Below are 7,307 nucleotides of genomic sequence, written 5' to 3'. Positions count from 1 at the left end.
ATCTTTTGTTCTAATGAGGTCATTCTTGGGCTCCAGGATGGGGACTGGTCACCAGAAAAGACCAAGCCATGATTAGAAGCTTGGAAATTTCAGCCCCACCTCCCATTCACAGGAGAGGGAAGAGGGACTGTAAATGGAGTTCATAATTGATCATGCCTACTGTGATGAAGCCTCTATAAAAATCCCAGTAGTACGGGGTTCAGGGAGCTTTCATATTGGGGAGCACATCCACCAATTGGGAATGTGGTGCAAACCCAGCTCCACAAAGGAAGAAGCTCCTGTGCTCAGGACCCTTTCAGTCCTCCCCCATGTACTGTTCATCTCTGTTCTTTATAACATCCCTTATTGCATAATAAACTGGTAAACATAAGTGTTAACTTGAGTTTTGTGAGCTGTTGCAGCAAATGATCACATCCAAGGAGGAGGGTCATGGGAAGCTCTTATTGGAAGCCAAGCCAGACAGAAGCTGTGAGTAGCCTGGGGACTTAGTACTTGTGATTGGCATCTGATGTGGGGGACAGTTTTGTGAGACTGGGCCCTTAACCTGTGGGGTCTGTGCTAACTCTGATTAATGTCAGAATTGAATTGAATTGTAGGACACCCAGCTGGTGTCATGGAATTGCTTGATGTGTGGAAAACCCACACAGCTGGTGTCAGAGGTGTTGTGAGTGTGTTGTCCTTTCTCAAGCAATGTGATTTCTTACTTGAATTTCTGTTTTCTACATAATAAAATGTAGAAATAAATAAAGATTATGTAAAACTTTCACCTTAGACTACAGGTGACTAAAAAGTCATAATTCATAAATATGAATGTAGTTTTAAATCTTGGTTGGAAATCATGCCTTTCTTCTTTTCTTCTGTCTAGTAAAATTGATTAAGACTTTTGCTACAGCAAAGACAAGATGCAAATAATTAAACCCAAATGAGAACTTGCCCAAGAAAAGATTTTTTTTAAACAGGCTCAAAAATAAAAATAAAAATTGTCTAACAGTCTAACTTCCGTGTTGCACTTCTGCTTATTAGCAAGATAAAGTGTACTGATGACAAATACTTCAAAAAACTGTGGCCCAAAGAAAAATTTTTTCCGGTAGAAGGAATTTCCCCAGAGGCAGGAACACAGTCTTAGTCTGAGATCAAAAAACATTATCACAAAATAGACTCCCCTCTGTTTTCACAGAAATTGATGATTATCAAAAGAATTTTAGAATTACTTAGGGCCTGTAGACCTGAGGATGGGAAAAGGGCAGATGCTAAATGCCTTTACTTGGGTCATTTGGGGGTCAGGAAGAATTGATTTGTTATATTTGTCTTTAAACTCTCCTTCCTCCTTCTTATGGTGCCTTAAATTTTCTGTCCTTGTGTTTTAGGCGGCTGTTACAAGTGAATGAGCTTAGCTGATAATTAGACTAAATGATTCTTCCTTGGGAGTCATTAATTGTGCCAGGTTTTGTGGTAGAAGGACTAAACCCAAAAGGACTTTTTTGAATTCTCTGTAAGACAGGCTGTCATGTCTGCTGAAGGTGATTGAGGAAGAAGGGCTGGCCATTTGGAATGCTGCAGTGCTGTGTGTAAGAAATGTAAAGAACTGACTAGACGAGATAGGAATAGTGGAACAAAATAAAGTATACATCTACTTTTTCTGCCCAGTGAATGTAAAGTACATCTCTTATTTTCTGTCCAGCATCCATGTTTTGGGGGATTGCCCCTCCTCCACTCTGTCATTCTGGAGGGGCTGTAGATCATGAGACCTCACCCATGACATTAGGGGGTGGGGCTAGATAGTAGGCACGTGACCCAAGCTAAGCCAATCAGCGTCTTCTGGAAGTTTGGATCATTAGGGGAGATATCAGATAGAAAGTGGGTTGGAACTGGGCCATCTGATGGCTGGAGCCAAGGCAACTGTCCCTTCCTCAGGTGCCTGGGCTGTCTCTGATTCCTCTCCTTCTGGTGGCTGTGCTGTTCAGTGCTTCCTTCACAATGCTAACTACTCCCAGAATATTTCCAATAAACCCCTTTTTCTTGCTTAATATGGCAAGATCAATTCCCATGGTTTACCATTAAAAAAAAAAAACAAAACAACTTTTTGGTTGGTTATACTTTCAGGTATAACAGCAATTTCTGGATTAGAAATTAAATTTAGTGTATGCATGAGATAAAGAAATTATACAGTACAATGGCTCCAAATTGTCAGTAGCTTATCTGCAGGCTTGGTTGGTATTACATCACCTTCAAATTCTATGTCATGTGGTCCTTGCAGCTCCAAAGCTCAGTCAGTGAGCCCAGAGAAGCTAGTGAGGCAGTAGGGCTAGTGCCGTGTTTGCCAGTGGGTTCTGAGAAATAATAATTCCTTGAGAAACTGTAAACAAACAAATGAAAACATTGTGTAGCTAAATAAGATGGAGAAACAACTCGACTTGTATGTGTTTTATGGAGATTTATATTGCTCATAAACAAAGTAAATGCTCTGATGAGTTGTATGGGAAAGTGTTTACCTTTGTCTAATCCAGCATTTCCTAAACTTGCTTGAATATAAAATGCTTTTCCCACAGAAAGCCTATTAATATCTCTTGGAACTAGGATTTTGTAAAACATAGTTGGGAAAAAACAGTATAGTGGGATTAGAAAATTAGGTATTTAAACATTTATTTGGTAGAGTGCTAACAGATGAATTTTTACTTTATTTCTTTATTTCATCTTTAATCATGATTTTTTTTTTTTGATGATGATTTGGAGTAATTTACTGAGGCCTTATTTGGGTCATTCATTGAAATGGGTATTTGGGTTACAGCGACTATTATGATTTCAAATACCCAAACTCTAATTCCCCATTTTTTGAAGGAGACAGATAAATTCTTTCCAAGATCACTAGCCCAAAGCAAACAAGTTCCAATTGTATTAATCTGAGCATGTATTTTAAAATCTGGGCATTTGAGTGAGTTTATCACTTCTTAATGGAGAAAATTAACATATATCAGCTAGAACAGTGATTCTCAACCTGGGGCAGTTTTATCCTCCAAAGGACATGTGGTAGTGTCTGTAGGTGTTTTTGGTTGTCACAGCCGGGTTGAGGGGTGTGTGCTGGCATCTAGCGGGTAGAAAGGATGCTCTAAACATTCTACAGTAGGATGACGGCCCCTCTCAACAGAGAGTTGTTCAGCCCCAAATGTTAATAATGGGGCTGAGGTCGAGAAACCCTGAGTAATGCAAGTGCCTCTTGAGAAGATGGAAAGAGAGAATCCTTTAAAGGCATTACCGTATTCCTAAGCCATTAGATTCAATGACATACTCCCCATGGGCTTTGTGGCATTATGTTTGGCAACCTAAGTCTAAACTTTGTCCAATCTGACCTGCTCAAGTCACATGGGGCCTCAATTTCTTTACCTGAAATAAAGAATTAGATGAGGTAATTGAGAGGTTTCCTGTGATATTGTGATTCATGAAGAACAATCCTGAGTCTTGAACACTTGTAATGTAAGATAAACAACACTGGGCTTAAGCTTTGGGGACATTTAATGTTGTAGAGAAGATCTGCCTCCAGTGATGTTGCCTCCTTGTGCCTGGACATGTCTGGTACAGTCATGTAGTGATCATGGGCCGAGGGCTGAATGGCTCCTGTCCCCCAGAGAACCCCATACATTTCTACTGTTCTTCCCATCCCTTAAATGAAAGCTCTGATCTCAGTCCTCTCCTCAAGCTACACCCATCTTTGGCCATCTTCTCCTCTCTAGTTATACTCAATCCTAATCTCTATGTTAGTATAAATCCCCATTTCACATCCTCATCTTTCTCATGAGCAGTGATTCCCAACAGTCTTTTTTTTTTTTTTTTGGCATCTACACATGGGTGATAATGATAATGATGATGATAATAGTAATAGTTAAAAATAGCTAACACTGTTGATCTCTTGCTATGATTCAGGCATTGTACTAAGCTCTTTCATTAGCTTGTTCAACCCTCAGAGGCACTGAGAGGTTAAGTAACTTGTTCAAGATCAGTTAGTATATCGTAGCTCTAGGACTCAACCCTGCCAGTGTTCAAAATTCCACATGTCCCTAATAGATTGATCAGCTTCTCTCTTACACAGTTCCTCTTGCTGTGCTCCCTAAAATGATAGAATGTAGTTCTTAAATCCTTCTCTCACATCCTTACATTTACAACTGATCAGTTTGCAAGAATTTAACATCAAATTCATCTTTTCTTTCACCAACCACTATTACTGTCATTGCCTTGCCTCTACGGCAGATCTTCATGACTCCCCATCTATAACCAACTACCAAAATGACCTGCTTTTATTTTTATTTTATTTTATTTTTTTTGGCTGCGCTGTGTGGCATGCGGGATTTTAGTTCCCTCACCAGGGATCGAACCTATGCCCCCTGCAGTGGAAGCACAGAGTCCTAACCACTGGACCGCCAGGGAATTCTGAAAATGACCTTTTAAACTTTTAAACTTTTAAACTTTTCCTCTCTATTATTCTTTCTGCAACCTTAATTTCCCTATGTAACAGAAATCTAGTCACTTCACGTCATTCTTAAGAACTTGTAACGACCTTTCCCTGCTCGTAGAATAAAGTCCTTTCTCTGGCATTCAACACTCTCCGTGACTGAGGCCCAACTGTGGTATCAGCTACAACACTCACCAAAGTCATTTTCATTATTTATTTGATCATGTCATGTACTTTTACATCTTAAATTTTTTCAGGGTAGGGTCTAAAACTTCTCACTCCTAATTGTAACACTAGAACATAATTTCTCTTGGTTGAGATATACTAGCTTACTTTTTACTTGCACTCATTAGAGGAACACATTGACTCTTTGCTGAGAGGACCTAGACAGCCTTCTTGTGGTTCTCAGAATGGGTCTGCTTTCCTTTGTTTATTAATGTTTCATTACACTAGAATACCCATCCTTTGCCCCCATCACTTCTTCGTTTCAAAGCCCAGATTTGAGACTTCTTCCATTTAACTTTCTCTGATGTACCTTCCTCAAGTCAGAAGTATTTATTCCTGCTGTGATCTCACAGAATATTTTAATATCTGTTTCCCCTATACATTGTAAGCTTCTTGGGCAGGGACGCTGTGACTTACACATTTTCGTGTTTCCTGAACTATCACCCATTCCAGGGTGATATGTATGTATTGCTGACATGTAGAAAGGGCTCAGTAAATGTTTCATAATAAAGTCACATCTCTTGAAGTCCCTTTAAGTTCTGTGATTCTAAAATTATCATTCATTATTTATTTCTTTACACTTCTTATTGCATTGGGATAAATATTTCTCCCTGAGGGTGGAAATATGTTAGGGTTAATCTGCAAATTAAAAGTATATAAGAACTTTAATCACAGTATAATTAAGACCTAGGGTTTTTTTTTGAAATGCCAGTCAGTATTGCCATAAAAGAGTACTGAGCTCCTTTCTGGACTTGCCTGGTGGTGCAGTGGTTGCGAATCCAACTGCCAGTGCAGGGGACACGGGTTCGATCCCTGGTCCGGGAAGATCCCACATGCCGTGGAGTAACTAAGCTCACACACCACAACTACTGAGCCTGCATGCCACAACTACTGAAGCCCGTGCACCTAGAGCCTGTGCTCCGCAACAAGAGAAGCCACCACAATGAGAAACCCACATACTGCAATGAAGAGTGGCCCTCTCTCGCCACAACTAGAGAATGCCAGCGTGCAGCAACGAAGACCCAACGCAGCCAAAACAAAACAAAACAAAAAAACAATCCCACTTAAAAAAAAGCAAGATTAATGAGCTCCTTTCTCATGAAAACAGTAGTCTGTGGGAAGTTTTTTTTTTTTTTTAAGGAAGTAAGCTTGAAAAGTGTCAATTTTATTACCATTGCAATTAAAAATTTTTGTCTTTATTTTCTGTATGAGACTAGCCTATACAAGATACTGATTAAGCATGAAGTCAGGACTCAAGATATCCCATCTATTTACTATAGTTTGTATTAGTAACTTCAATACTTAGAGAAAAAATAAAAGTTAGTAGTGCAAACCAATATCCAGTTCTCCTTTCTTTCCTGGGAATACAAGGCTACAATTTGCAGTCTGCTTGCACCTAAGCGGAGCCATGTGACAGCTCTGGGCCAAGTAAATATGAATGGGAGTGACATGTGGCAGTAGAAAAGCAAACACAATCCTTTCATTCTGTTCTCCTGTCTTAGCAATCATGAAGGAGGCTACATGGTGAGATAACCACAGTGTGAAAGCAGCCTGAATTACTTTTCTTTTAAAGCAAGTAACTGTTTTATGTATTTACCATCAGTGTGAGGCAGATGTAAATGAACAGGAATATCTAGAGGATAATTCCTATTGAAAAACGTTTCAAGGTGTCCACAGACTGGTCAGAATACATGGTACTAGATGGTATAGACAACTAGTCAGTGATATTTCCATTTATTTCACTTTTAGTAATAAAACTTTTTTCTTATACACAATTGAACACATATTTTGCTTTAAAATTAATTGTCACAGTTGAAGAAATAATGGTTTATTTTTCTAATCAAGTGGCCAAGCTGCTCAATCTTAAAACCACAACAAATGTTACACCTTATTATTTTAACTAAACAGTAAGATCTTCTGTTTTGATTATTCCTGGTAAATTGCAACTTTGTTTCTCACTAGTTTCCATTTGCCAAACAGTCATGACAAACAGTTTAACCTGGTGGCTACTGCTTTCAAGGGATTCTATCAGATGAATCCTCATTTCCAGTGCAATAGCTGTTGGCAGTCCTTTACTGAAAGTCCATCCACCAGGACTTTTCTATTGTGGTTAGTTAAGAGTCGTGCTTTTGCTGCCAGGGCTTCATTCTGCTGAATATGATATTCCTGAAATTTAATGGATATTCTTTGCATCATTTAAAAATATTTCTATAAGCAATGTTCTGAGCAGGTTATCTCAACAGGTATTACTTCTCTTCCTGTGAAGTCTTTAACACAGTCCAAAAAGCATGTTTCTTTAAGTTTATAGTAGGTTCCAAGAAGTTCATTGAACTGTTTTATCTGATCAGATTCTGGTATTTGTGCAGCCATATTCTTTTGGTATGTTTATCAGTCACTTTTTCTGATGCATGAGTTTCCTTTCTGTTCTGGAAGAGCAGCTAAACTTTGCTTGAATGTCTCCTGTGAGGCCTGATTTCTTCCTTAAGCACAGGCTCTCCCATTTAGTACCAGTATGAGGCAGAGAGGCTAGTCTGGGGACAGAGGGTTGGGGTATGGGTGGGTGCCTGGCAGCTGGATGGCAGAGAACCTAAAGTTAGCACTTGAATTGTTGAGTCACCACATGGGGACAGCTGCCCCA

General features: G+C 39.3%; 1 pseudogene; it reads right to left on the bottom strand.

Annotated features, from left to right (window-relative positions):
* Nucleotides 1-6,709: 6,709 nt before the first annotated feature.
* Nucleotides 6,710-7,089, bottom strand: LOC137767653 (mitochondrial import inner membrane translocase subunit Tim9 pseudogene; annotated as a pseudogene).
* Between the last annotated feature and the right edge of the window lie 218 nt (nucleotides 7,090-7,307).

This window comes from Eschrichtius robustus, chromosome 7 (assembly GCF_028021215.1).
Source record: "Eschrichtius robustus isolate mEscRob2 chromosome 7, mEscRob2.pri, whole genome shotgun sequence".
NCBI lineage: Eukaryota > Metazoa > Chordata > Mammalia > Artiodactyla > Eschrichtiidae > Eschrichtius > Eschrichtius robustus.
This window is presented reverse-complemented; position numbering and strand designations above follow the sequence as displayed.